The sequence below is a fragment of the Saccopteryx leptura genome, chromosome 11 (genome assembly GCF_036850995.1).
Source record: "Saccopteryx leptura isolate mSacLep1 chromosome 11, mSacLep1_pri_phased_curated, whole genome shotgun sequence".
In the NCBI taxonomy this organism is placed as follows: domain Eukaryota; kingdom Metazoa; phylum Chordata; class Mammalia; order Chiroptera; family Emballonuridae; genus Saccopteryx; species Saccopteryx leptura.
In genome coordinates this window covers 75395624-75410173 of record NC_089513.1, presented here as the reverse complement: position 1 = coordinate 75410173, position 14550 = coordinate 75395624, and positions in this window count along the sequence as shown.

Here is a 14550-nt window from a genome sequence, read left to right as displayed (position 1 = left end):
TTGGCCTGGACACTGAGGACGGCTCCATGGCCTCCGCCTCAGGCACTAGAATGGCTCCAGCCACAATGGAGCAATGCCCCGATGGGCAGAGCATCACCCCCTGGTAGGCATGCCGGGTGGATCCCGGTCATGCGCATACAGTAGTCTGTCAGACTGCCTCCCCGCTTCTAACTTTGGAAAAGTACAAAAAAATAAATGAATAAATAAAATAAAAAATAAAATTTTGATTAGAATTTTTTAAATTTGTGATCATGAGAGATAGTGGTCTGTGGGGTTTTTTTGTTTTGTTTTGTTTTCTTTCCCTGTAATGTGTTTTTCTTGCTTTAGTATCAGGGTAATACCAGACTCATAGGATGAAATGGAAACTATTCTCTGACTTTCTGGAAGAATTTGTATAGAATTGGTATCATTTCCTCTTTAAATGTTTGGTAGAGTAAATCAGTAAAGCCAACAGGCTATTGCTTTGAGAATATACACTTTATCTATACCTTCTTGAGTGAGCTTTGAGAGTTTGTGTCTTGCAAGAAATCTGTGCATCTAAGTTGTCAAAATTTTGGCATAAAGTTGTTTAAATAATATTCTCTTATTGTCTTAATACCTGCACATTCATAGTACTGTTACCTCTTTTATTCCCAATTTTGGTCATTTCTCTCTCTCTTTTAAATTGTCAGTCTTGTTGGGGGTTGGTTAATTTTATTGCCCTTCTTGAAGAACCAGCTTTTCTTCAAGATTTCTGTTTTCTCTACTATTTCATTGATTTCCACTCTGAAGTTTACTATTTTCTTTCTCTGCTCACATGGGTTTATTGTGTCAATATTTTTCTAGTTTCTTGTGCTGTACGATGAGGTTTTTGAGAACTTCTTCCTCTTATAGGTGTTTAGGACTATAAATGCTATAAATCCTGTGTTAGTTGCATCCCACAAATTTTTTATATCATGTTTTAAATTTCATTTCATTCAAAATTCTTTCTTATTTCCTCATTAATTCCTTCTTCAACCCCTGAGGTTATACGGAAGTATGTTAGTCAGTTTCCAAACACTTGGGGACTTTCCAGCGATCTTGCTGCTATTGATTGCTAACTTAGTTCAATAAGTTCAATAATAATTCAATTATTTATCCGTAATCAGCCAGCAAAGTGACGATGTGCACGAGCTCCCCAAGTCCTTGCTTGTCGTGTGCTGCCGTCAGAGTATAAACAGCTGCCTCCCTGCGTTCTCTGATGCTATTCCACGCCCCACCCCCCCACGCCCCACCCCATCATCTCCGTTAACTGCACTACATCGCGCTGGGCCTCCTCCCTGCTCTTAGATTAGCGTTTGGGCTCTGCTGTCCTCCCCATCACGTGCGTGGTGACGTCAGGCTGTTGGGGAGAAAGCCAGCCACACCCTCACTGGCTATCACAGCGGCGGTTATTACATCCACTATGTCGATTTCGGGTTTTCTTGTAAATAATGATTAAAGTAATACAAAGAAAATGGTCCAAGAAGTGACCGATTTTCTTGGTTATGTGGCTTAGCTTTTTTTTTTTTTAATTTTACTTAGAAAATTAAATGGAATGGGGTGACACTGATCAACAAGAGGACATAAGGTTGAGGTGAACATCTCTAGAGCATTTAAACTGTTGATTGTGTTGTGCGCCCACCACCCAAAGTCATATCATTTTCTGTCACCTTATATTTGTCCCTCTTTACCCCTCTCCCCCGCATTCCCCTCGTGGATTAGCTTTTTCTAGAGATTACTTTGGAATAGATCTCTTCTTGTCTTACAAATCTTTCTGAAGGGAAGAGGCAGTCAACATGAGGCTTTGCATCGTAGTCTTTAAAGAGTTGCACATTTCTGGCCCGGGCGCCAGAGTAGAAACGCACTGCAGGAACGCTGGTCACCTCAACTGCCCCTGAAGAGGGCCAAGAAAGGCAATACCATAACCAACACCTGCTCTTATTAGTTTGGAATATCACTCATCCACCTGATTCTTCCCTTTGGGTCAATAAATTACAGCAGTGTTTCCTTAGAAACCAAAAGGGGGAATAAAAATCCTTCCTGTGCCTCTAATTTCTAATCCTGGCTCATGACTGGTTAGAGCAACTGGCAGCCCATTTTTGTGTGTGTCTCTGAGCGAATTTCTCGGTGCTCCGTAACACGAAGCCACAGGAGATCCAGGCAGACTGGATTTTATTCTTATTTAGACATCATAATGGAATTTAGACTCCCACAAAATGACTAAAATTAAATTCAATCGCTTAACGCAGAAATCACGCGGTCTTACAATTATTTTCTGAGCAACTGATAATTCGCTATCTGGGTCTAACAGTGCAGAACAGGCTGGTCAAACAATTAGAGAAAGGACCCTAAATCGAGGAGGGAGGAGAGACAGAGAGAAGGAGGGGAAGAGAGGGGGGGGGACAGGAGGTGGTAACACTCTTATTTGTGAAAGCTCTTATTATAAACTATTTTTGGAAATTGCTTTCAAAGATAACCCTCATGAGGGCAGGTCACATACCACGCTCCCCCATCGCCTTACCAGACCCAGGAGACCGAGGAATAAAGGTTGAACAAAAAAACAAGAAGCGTGCGTTCAACACTCCGTAAACCTCACAGCCAAGTTCCCCGGGCAGAAGGGGACAAGTGCCGTCAGCGACTTAGCTTCCTGACAAAACGTCTTCGGTGTCTTGACAACGACGGCTGTGAAAGCTTGATGACCCTTAACATCTCAGGGAACAAAGGAGTCAGGAAAATCAAGGTGAAAACGTTAAGGGGGGGGGGGAATACAAGAAACACAAAAGAAGGATGACAAGGTGACAAGTTAAACATAATCCCCAGAATAAGAAACGTCAGGAGCCTCCTCCGCTCGCCACCTACAAACATCTGCCCTTTGTTCGTGCATAAACGGGAGCCTCTCACCGCTGCTGTTCACTTTCCTGGCCGCTGCTGCGGGGAGACCAGATGACTCGGTCCTGTGAGGGTGCCGGGCGGGTAGCGACGTTAGCGGGCAACTCCCTGGCCGATGCACCCAGCAAGCTGTACTTTCACCTTCATCAGTCTTTTATTTCTTACCCCCCCCCCCAAATCCTACTTATTCAAGTCTTTCAGCTCCTCCCCCTCCCCCAGTTCTCCTTTCTCTCTCCACTCACAAAATTGCAAAGGGTCCATAGAGGACCATAGACATCTTCTCTGAATAACTCACGCGTGTTTTGTTTTAAGAGGAGAACGCCTTGAGCTGAAAACTTCTACTCTGAGCCAGCTTCCAAAGCAAGGAGAGAACGACCCTCCGCTTGGGACATTCTCTCTCTCATCTTGGGAGATCTTACTGAAATGGCGCAGCTGCAGTCACAGATCTCTGAGGACCTGGTGAAGTACTTACTCCCTGTGCTCCCAGATGGTTTACCCACTTGTTTTAGCCTTAAATTCCACCTCCTCCCCCCCCCCAAAAGGGGAGAGCATTTTATAGTAAACATTTCTTCCTATATCTGGTAATAAAAAATAGTGTCAAGGTGAATAAGACAATGTGATAAAAACAAAACAAAACACAACAACCCTTATAAAAATGAGTTATTGCTGTCAGTTTCTCTAATGGAAGAATCGCTGTTGTTGATGAATAAGGATCAAAGGAAGGAAAACCGCTTCAACGAAGAGATAAAGGAACGAGGTGAGTTTGCAGAGAAAGGCAACAATTATGTATCCCTCCCCTTTCTGGGCCCCAGATGCCAAGGACTGAGTCAATGATTCCCTCGGTTCGTGGCACATTATCATCGCTGGTCAAAGCTGGACTCTTCCTTTTATTCTTTAACTGTGTCCAGTTTTTTGCTATTCCTCACTCCCATTTGCCTCCCGCAGATAGCCGTGCTCACATCTTAAATGTGTCTCTTTTTTGTTTGCTTGTGTACTTTTTTAAGTGAGAGAGAAAGAGAGAGAGAGAGAGAGAGAGAGAGAGAGAGAAAGAGGAACAGACAGGAAGGGAGAGATGAGAAACATCAACTCATAGTTGCAGCATCTTAGTTGTTCGTTGATTGCTTTCTCATATGTGCCTTGACAGGGGCGAGGGGCTCCAGCCAAGTCAGTGACCTCTTGCTCAAGCCAGCGACCTTTGAGCTCAAGCCAGCGATCATGGCGTCATGTCTATGATCCCACACTCAAGCCAGATGAGCCCGTGCTCAAGCCAGCCGGCAACTTCGGGGTTTCAAACCTGGGTCCTTCGTGTCCCAGGGTGACGCTTTATCCGCTGCACCGCCGTCTGATCAGGTGCACGTGTTCTTTCAAAACACATATCGCTGCATGTGAGTTAATTTACATAGATAGTATCATGTCTTATGTTACCATCTATTTTTAAACTCTCGTTTACTCGGGACTGTATATTTGAGACCTCACACATGCTGGTGGGCCTATGTTTAGTCCCTTGCTTCTAACCACCACGCGACGTGTACATTTTCCTTGTGAGTATTAGACTAATCGGAGTTTGTAATTCATTTTTAATTTTTTTTTTTTTTGGTATTTTTTCTGAATCTGGAAACGGGGAGGCAGTCAGACAGACTCCCGCATCTGCCCAACCGGGATCCACCCGGCATGCCCACCACGGGGCGATGCTCTGCCCATCTGGGGCGTTGCTCTGTTGCAACCAGAGCCATTCTAGCACCTGAGGCAGAGGCCATAGAGCCATTCTCAGCGCCCGGACAAACTTTGCTCCAATGGAGCCTTGGCTGTGGGAGGGGAAGAGAGAGAGACAGAGAGGAAGGAGAGGGGGAGGGTTGGAGAAGCAGATGGGCGCCTCTCCTGTGTGCCCTGGCTGGGAATCGAACCTGGGACTCCTGCACGCCAGGCCGATGCTCTACCACTGAGCCAACCGGCCAGGGCCAGGAGTTTGTAATTCAGTCAGCCATTATGTACGTATTATTTCGTTTGCTTTAATGTCATTCCGCCCAAAGCCCCTGTATTTCTGACACTGTCACATGTGACCACACTGCACTCTCTCTCTTATCAGTCCCCGAGAGAGCCGACACAGTCAGTCATTCCAGACATTCTTGCACATTCTCTTTTACAGGGGCTTTGAACTTCGGTGCCGTATCAAAGAATGCTTTTACAAGGGAGAACGCACCCTGAAGTTGACCAGGGAAGCTGACTTCCTGGGCAGCAGCGACTGACTTCTCCGCTAGGGGAGCGGGAGAAGATGACTCCTCTTAGAGTCCCCTGAGATGCGAGAGGGTGTGTTTGGGGGGGGCGGGTTTCAGACACGAGAAGCCTTTACTTAAGAGATGCTGATCCCCTCCCCCACTGGCGTTTGACCCATCCGCCCATCACCTAACCTTTCTGTGGCTGTTTGGACCATGGCTTCCCTGACTTTCGGACACCAGCCCCTGGAAACAGTGACAGGTCACCAGTCACTTGAGCAAACGTGTTATACAGAGCCTGTCAGGCGAGCTGAGGAGCCTGGGTGAAGGGACGGGCCCGGTTAGAGTTTTAGAAGAACAATTCTCTGAGGTTCCCTCTCTTGCTGGGATATTTTATTATAATTTTCAGATGGTGATTTTAGTGTATTATGTATGAGTCCACTGGAAAAGCAGTGAGTTCATTTTAGGCCCGAGGCCTGGGTTGGCGACATGATGGCTCTTCTGGGCTTTAGCCGGATGAGGCAGTGCCAAGGTCTTGTCCACGTCGTAAGTTATTAAGCTATTCAAGCAGGAGGAAAAAGCAAACGACAATGGGCATCGCAAATTATGCCTCTGATGATCCTTTTTTCTAAATTTTTTTTGGATCGAGAACATAAAATACTGTTTCCTTTCATCTTGAAAATTTTCCATGACTTAATCTTCTCCAGAGAAAAACTAGGAACACAGATGGAGGCTCTGTGCTGAGAAGCAGGTCAGGCCCCCGGCACGTGTCTCTGGCCTCCGCTGTCGGATGGCCCAGGAAAAGGGGGCTTTCCTCGGGAAGAAGGAGAGGGGTCTTCGGACGTTAGCACCACCAGGATCACATGGGCTGCTTGACTCCACCCCCAGGGCGGCTGGTACAGTAGATCTGGGGTTGGGTCTGAAAAGAATCTGCATGTCTGGGCCCTGGCTGGTTGGCTCGGTGGTAGAACGTCGGCCTGGCGTGCAGGAGTCCCAGGTTCGATTCCTGGCCAGGGCACACAGGAGAGGCGCCCATCTGCTTCTCCACCCCTCCCCCTCTCCTTCCTCTCTGTCTCTCTCTTCCCCTCCCGCAGCCGAGGCTCCATTGGAGCGGGGATGGCCCGGGTGCTGGGGATGGCTCTGTGGCCTCTGCCTTAGGCGCTAGAATGGCTCTGGACGCAACAGAGTGACGCCCCAGAGGGGCAGAGCATCACCCCCTGGTGGGCGTGCCGGGTGGATCCCGGTTGGGCGCATGCGGGAGTCTGTCTGACTGCCTCCCCGTTTCCAGCTTTGGAAAAAAAAAAAAATCTGCATGTGTGCATGTCTAGCAAGCTTCTCGGTGATGCTGGTGATGCTGGTTTGGGAAGCACACTCGGGGAACCACTGTTCTAGAACCACGATCAGAACCTCTTTGTGTTAACCCATGACCTTCCAGAAGATTCTGTTTTCCAGCACTAGTCACTGTACGCATTCGCCTGCACGCACCAGGGACACAGGAGACAGAGGGTGGGGCCAGCGCCCACCGTCACTCAGTCTCCCCTTTCGTCTCTCTCTTCACGGCTCAACCTGCAGAAAGGCCACTGCTCACACTCGGCCTGAAATGACAGGTGCGTGTTGGGTGGTGGAGCAGCCGTTTTCAGTGGAATCCAACAGAGAAAGATGGCAAATCCGAGTTCAGATATGATTGCCCTTCCTCGTCCCCAGGAAAGGGTATATTATTTTATCCCCATTTTATAGATAGGAAGAACCAAGACCTAGCGAGCCCAAACAGTGTGTCTGAGGATGTTAAAAAAAAAAGTTGTGGGACTAGGATTTGCTGAACCACCTGGCCTCCGACGACATGATACCGGAACACCAAGTTCTCTGTTCTGTCCCCAGCAGTGAGCTGGGCCTGTCCTCAGGGGTGCAGTGGGGATGCACGAGATAGCAGACATGAAGCGCCCCAGAGGAAGGATGTGTTGTGCCTACGAGGTGCTACTTTCTGAAATCCTTTCAAGGTCACTCTCCTTTTCTACAGTGACTCAAGTGCTACATTCCATAATTGTATCATTGGTTGTTTCTCTCTCTTTGCCCGTCAAGAATTATTTGCACGCCCTTTTCCTCAAAATGGTCATATATTCCTTTTTCTGACATTAGGTGGAACTACTCAGAAGTTATTTTATGTTGAGTGTGTGTGGCCCCCAAGGCAGATGCTCCTGTGTCGTCAGTGACAAGTGGGCTTGTTCACTGATCCTGCTGCCGCTCACCGTGGCTGGCCCCTCACTCCCCTGTCCCCGACGGTCACATTGACCTCCGATGGGATTGGACTCAATCAGAGAGACTCAAACTCCTGAAAAGCCTGCCTAGAAATTTCTTTTTTATAAAATATTTTTCTTATCCATAAGGACACTGCACTATCTGAGTTATAATTCCCTTTTCAAACATTTTTTAACACTTAGTATTGACCTTATTTATCCTGGAACAAAGTCTGCCCAAACAGGATATTCTCCTTAGGTCTTATTTTAGCTATAATGTAGCTAAATCACAAGCAAGCAATTTCTAATGTTTTCTGTGAAAGTCTTGGAATTTCCACAGCGTGTGCTCTGAGCCAACAAAAATAGACCGCGGTGGAAAGCAGGGCGTTGGAGAAGTCACAGACGCCCCTCCACAGCGCTGTGGCAGCAAACGCGTCTGCCTCACCAGGCGGCGGGCCTCAGGTGGGATTTGGAAATAGAAACCAGTTGCTTTTTGGGGGACCCTGGGAGATCAGAACGGTAAATAGCTTGGCTCTGATGACATCACATCCCAGGAAAGGGTGCTGCCCGTGTTATCAAGACGGCTTTCCTGACGGCCCTGGTACAGGAAAGCCGAGCGGGGGCTGGGCTTGGGCCGGGCTGGACCTGTTTGGGAAGCCAGCAGTGGGCTCGAGCAGAAAGAACACCAAATACGGAATCAGGAAACGTAACTCCGGTTTCCCTGCTACCTAGCTGTGTACCTCGCGGGCCGGTTCGCCTCTCTGACCCTCAGTCTCCTCCTCCATCGGATGCAGGTGAAAATACTGGCCCTGCAGAGAACCTAGGATTGTTAGGAGACTCAGGGGAGGCAAGATATTTCTAAGAATTAAGAAAAATAAAAAGAATAACCCCCTTTACACACGGGAGGTGTCTTTATATCGGCTTTGAATGATTCACTTAATCTTTGACTACGGGATGGCGGAGCTGGGTGGGATGGCGAGATGAACCAGGGCTTCTTAGCTCTGTGAGGCGTGTAGTGCTTGTTCTACCCTCAGAAGTCTACCCGAATAGCTCTCTGGAGCAAGGTCAACTAATAGTGACGATCTTCCCCGGGGGATTTAAGGGAAGCCACCGAGCCCCGATTATTTCTGTTAAGACCACCTCCCTCCATTCTCTTCTTCCAAAACTCCTCGGGCTCCCGGAAAGACCTCCCCTCCCCTGACCGCCATCGTCTGGCCGCTACCAATGGCCCGTGAAGTGGACTCAGGAGATGGTGATGATTAGGACTGACCCCAGACCTTCCTCTGAGGGACCACCGGGGCGAATCCCACCTTTCCTCAGGTCCCTCGTGACAAGTCCGCACCCTGGGCTCGTGTTCAAGGCCTCTCTGTCCATTCCTTAGTCCGAGCTTCTGGGACTTCCCTTGGGCCCTTGAGAATTTAAGATCAGTCTTCTCTGGAATCTCCACTAGGCTCTGCCTTCACTCAGCCCGTCCTTCGTCGGGTCACTGTGACGGGAGCCTGGCTGGGTCTGAGGGCCGGAGCCCTGTCTGTCCAGTGGGGACCCTCACATGCCGCTGGGCTTGGAGGTGAGTGGAATTCCACTGCCAATTCCAAAACATTTCTCCTCTTCGCTACTGCCCAAAGCAATCTTTAAAAAAAGATTTTGTTTGTTTGTTTGTTTGTTTAATTTTAGAGAGAAAGAGAGAGATAGAGATAGAGGTCAATTTGTTGTTCCACTTATTTATGCATTTATTGGCTGATTCTTGTATGTGTCCTGACTGGGGATTGAACCCTTAACCTTGGCGTATCGGGACAACGCTCTAACCCACTGAGCTGCCCGGCCTCAGGGCCCAAAGTGATCTCCTTTAACCGCCTGATACAGGGGTCCCCAAACTACGGCCCACGGGCCGCATGCGGCCCCCTGAGGCCATTTATCTGGCTCCCGCTGCACTTCCGGAAGAGGCACCTCTTTCACTGGTGGTCAGTGAGAGGAGCATAGTTCCCATTGAAATACTGGTCAGTTTGTTGATTTAAATTGTTCTTTATTTTAAATATTGTATTTGTTCCCATTTTTTTTTTTTTCACTTTAAAATAAGATATGTGCAGTGTGCATAGTTTTTTTTTTTTTATAGTCTGGCCCTCCAACGGTCTGAGGGACAGTGAACTGGCCCCCTGTGTAAAAAGTTTGGGGACCCCTGGCCTGATACCTTCTGATGATCCTACTTCATTCATCAGTGACTTGGATGTCTGCTTCAGTCCCCGCCGCTCCACCAGTCCCATCTTTATTCTTGGTAACCCGGATACCCGCAGGGACCTAGCCTCTGATTTCCTTAACCTCCTTGTTTGTAACAATCATCGTCTCTACCCAGCTGCCATCGTTTCCTCCCCCGATCACCCTCCGACACCGGTCAGCACCCCCACTCTTCCTAACTGAAATCCTGATATCAAGACTCCTACGTTCTGACCAACATCTCCTTATTTTTTCGCCCCCAATTCATTTACTGTCCTGCAAGCCAAATCGAGCAGATCTTCGACTCTGTCTTATTGTCCCGTCCACCATGTGCCGGGCTCACCCGTATTTCCCATGCCCTCTTTCCCTCCACTGTCCTCTCCTGGCAAACTCACGGCCTCAGCGACTTCCACACCACACTGGACCTGCCTGATCTAGCCAGACCCGCTTAGAGCAAAGCTGGTGAGCTTTCTAGGTGTGTGATTTACTAAGATGTGTATTTCACACCACATTCTGTATCTCTGGCCATTAACAACCTTTCCTCCCTTTCCTCCCCCAAAAAAAGATAGACTGAGAAAGGGGAAGGGAGAGAGGCAGTTCCGATAAAAACTCACTGTCGCCCTGGCCGGTTGGCTCAGCGGTAGAGCGTCGGCCTGGCGTGCAGGAGTCCTGGGTTTGATTCCGAGCCAGGGCACACAGGACAAGCGCCCATCTGCTTCTCCACCCCTCCCCTCTCCTTCCTCTCTGTCTCTCTCTTCCCCTCCCGCAGCCAAGGCTCCAGTGGAGCAAAGATGGCCCGGGCGCTGAGGATGGCTCTGTGGCCTCTGCCTCAGGCGCTGGAATGGCTCTGGTTGTGACAGAGCAACGCCCCAGATGGGCAGAGCATCACCCCCTGGTGGGCATGCTGGATGGATCCCGGTCAGGCGCATGCAGGAGTCTGTCTGACTGCCTCCCCGTTTCCAACTTCAGAAAAGTACAAAAAAACCCACAAAACAAAACAAAACAAAAAACCTCACTGCCCTCAGTTCATACACTCTGAACCTCCACCTGGCGTTCACTCTGCCTCCTGCCCTCTGCAAGCTTCCTTTCCTCTGCGGGTCCACCTGCTCTCCGCGATGCTTGTGCGGTTGGCTTACACTGAACAGAACGTCAATCCCACAGAAGCAGGGACGTTGCTCGCTCTGTCACCACTGCATTCTTAGGAGCAGAATCCTGATTGACAGGGTGCAACAAGGTGTTCAGCTGAATAATGAGCAGAATGTTCAGTTCCCTACCTTTTCAGTGAGGTGTGAGTGGAAGTCACATCCTGGAACTTCTTGGCGAGCTCTTTCAAAGGGGATCAACCCCACAGGCTTTGTCCACTCGCCCTCCGTGTTCCCCTTGTTTCCCTGCCTGAAATAGAGACACAATTGCTGGAGGTGGAGCAGCCATTTAGGGTCATGGGGGGTGAGCCGCATGCCAAGGATGACAGAACCGGGGACTAGAATCGATCTCAGTCCTTGATGCTGACTTCAAGTAGCTGACCCAGCCTTGGCCTGCACACCCTGGGAAGTCACATTAGTAAGCCACCTGTACACGACTTCTTTTTTTTTTTTTAGACCAACACTTTTTTTTATTTTTTTTATTTTTTTATTTTTTTACAGAGACAGAGAGTGAGTCAGAGAGAGGGATAGACAGGGACAGACAGGAACAGAGAGAGATGAGAAGCATCAATCATCAGTTTTTCATTGTGCGTTGCAACACCTTAGTTGTTCATTGATTGCTCCCTTACACGTGCTTTGACCGCGGGCCTTCAGCAGACCGAGTAACCCCTTGCTGGAGCCAGCAACCTTGGGTTCAAGCTGGTGGGCTTTTTCCTCAAACCAGATGAGCCCGCACTCAAGCTGGCGACCTCGGGGTCCCGAACCCGGGTCCTTTGCATCGCAGTCTGAGCTCTATCCACTGCGCCACCGCCTGGTCAGGTTGTACACGACTTCTGTTACCTGGAGCCACACGGAGGGGAAGAGTTGACATTGCAGAACTTGCTGAAGGCCTGTCACTGTCCCCACCCCATTCTGACAGGCCTTCCAAAAAAGGTACTGCTCTTCCTCTCACCCGGCTGAGAGTCACTATCATGATGAGCCACTCTTACTGCTGGGAAGGCCGCTTCTGTCAGATGTGTTCGGTCACTCAAGACAGAAGTTAGAAAACTCTGCTTCAGGGAGGCCCGTGATTCCCTGACTGCGGGAAGGTGTGGAAGAGTTGGAGTTGCTACAAACTCAGTGGTTATTAATCAGACTCCATGAAGCACGCCTGAAGGCCTGAGTCCCACCAGAGAAGCATCAGAAGAGGCTTAGGATTCTCCTAGGACAACGAGGGGACTGATAAGAGCACCTTGACGTTCAGGGGGCACCTTGACGGCCATGCAGCTGGATCTCTCACATAAGGCACGCTTTGGCCTCCATCGCACTGTTGGACGCCATCCAGCCTTGCTTGACCACTTCCACGGGCTAGGAGTCGATGAAGTCACAGGGTGACCCATTGCATTGTTGAAAACAGATACCTGCACAGTCCTTCTTTACAATGAACTTAACATGGTTGTGTCTGAATATTATTATATGTCAATTGTATAGCACTCTATATATAATACTTATTTAAAGGGATTTCATATGACCTCTTTTGATTTGATAGTCATAAAAATCACATGAATCAGTTGAAATGATACTGTTATCCAAATTTGAGCACGTGTAAACAGGTATAGAGAGGCTACCCGTACTTTTGCAAGGTTTTCCAATTCCTCGGTGGGGTGGCTGGATTTGAACTCAGGACTATTGGGAGTGAAGTCAAGCTCTATCTTACATTGTTATCATTTATTAGCTCAGCCTTGATTTACCGATTTCCTACTTTCTCCCGGTCATTATATTAAGTGCCGAAGTTCTGACGGTGGACCAGACACGTTCCTGGCTGTCCTAGAGGTGATAGCTAGCAGCTGCTTCCCAGTGAGCCCACTTTCTGGCCATTGGTATAACACAGAACAGCAAGTGTGTTCCTTCCTCTGCCCGCCAGTCATTCAGTTATCACGCGGTTTCAAAGGTGTCTCTTATCCAAACAAAATATCCTGTTTCTTCAATGGCTTCCACTAAGTCTGGGTTTTGGGGGGCTGTCAACCATCCTCCTCACTTGCCTCTGGACACCTTCTCTTCTTTTTCAGCCTTTCTCACAGGGAATGGCGCCCTGAATCAGACACACGGACACCCCGGTCCTGATGTGGTTCTAGAGACTGTAGCCCCAGGCAGTTAGAAGGTTGAACGCCACAAGCACAACACGAGTTCACTGCACTGTTTTGGTGTCTCTTGGTGATGCTGGCCCGTGTTCACCTTGTGGAACACTAGAACCACCAGCTGGTCTTCCTGTGGGTTACAGTCAACTCTCCTCCATGCTGTCTGTGCTTGACACTTTATATCTGAGTGGCAGACTTCCATGTATTCCAGTTAAATTTCACTTCATCATCTGGACCATGATTGCATCCTTACCTTGATTCTGTCCTCTCTACGGTTTCCTACATCTCCCAGCCACGTACGATGACGCGTGACTTAGAGAATCGTATGTCCTGCGTCACTTCTACCTCTGCCTGGGAGAAGCAGGTAGAACCGCAAATAGCATCCAACCCAAAGATATAACGAGGGACTTCACTTTATCAAATATTTTGCTGAAACCACGATGAACTAGCTCAATAGCTTAGGCATTTCCCCACTGTTCCAAACTCGGAACGATACCCATGATATCCGCACTTAGGACTGAAAAGTAATTAACCGGGACTTGGTCTTTGGGGGATCCCATTGGTCACCTGTCCTTGCACCTCAGAGAAATGGGGTAAAACCTCACCATCTGCTTTAGATCTCCCGAGAGATCTAAACCATCACCACGAATGGTTCTGATCGTCTTCTCCCGTGACGCCAACACTGTCCAGGACCTCCAGGTTTCTTGTTTGCCGGCGGCCTGCCTGAGGCCACTTCTCTGCCTGACTCTGAGACGCGTGGTGGGTGAAGTCACACTTACAGTCACTCCAGCCCTCTCACAGGTCCTCCCACATCTTCTTCTCTCCCTGCCCCTCAGTGGGTGCCTCCTCGGTATCCACGAGGAGGCCCAGAAACCTCCCCAGTCACGGGGTGACAGGTGTCGTCTCCCAGCCTCCATGCCGGCCACTCCGTCACACAGCCCGGTGCCGTCCGTGGGCACACATCCCCGGTGGGCTGTGAGCTTCGGGGGTTTCTGGTAGAATCCAATATTTTCCCTGTGCAGTATTTATTTATTTATTTTATTATATATATATATTTTTGTATTTTTCTGAAGCTGGAAACGGGGAGAGACAGTCAGACAGACCCCCGCATGCGCCCGACCGGGATCCACCCGGCATGCCCACCAGGGGCGATGCTTTGCCCACCAGGGGGGATGCTCTGCCCCTCCGGGGCGTCGCTCTGCCACGACCAGAGCCACTCTAGCACCTGGGGCAGAGGCCAAGGAGCCATCCCCAGCGCCGGGGCCATCTTTGCTCCAATGGAGCCTTGGCTGCGGGAGGGGAAGAGAGAGACAGAGAGGAAGGAGGGGGGGTGGAGAAGCAAATGGGCGCTTCTCCTATGTGCCCTGGCCGGGAATCGAACCCAGGTCCCCCGCACGCCAGGCCGACGCTCTACCGCTGAGCCAACCGGCCAGGGCCCCTGTGCAGTATTTACATAGCACTCTTAGCTTTGTAAGTTTCTTTTCCACATTTTCATGGGTAATATTTATTACGGCACTCTTTGTTTGTTTGTTTGTTTGTCTGTTTGTTTTTGTATCCGCTAAGGGCAAACCCCTGCACTCTGCGCTGGGAAGGCAGAGGCAGATTCGACGGTGAACGAGAACTGGTCCCACCGTAAGAGGAACTGACGGTCTGACCGAAGGGGAAGGTGGACGTGCACGCGTGTCACGCGGGGAAGTGGCCATTCCGGTTTCTTTCTGACGGGCGAGCATTTTGCAAAGACGCG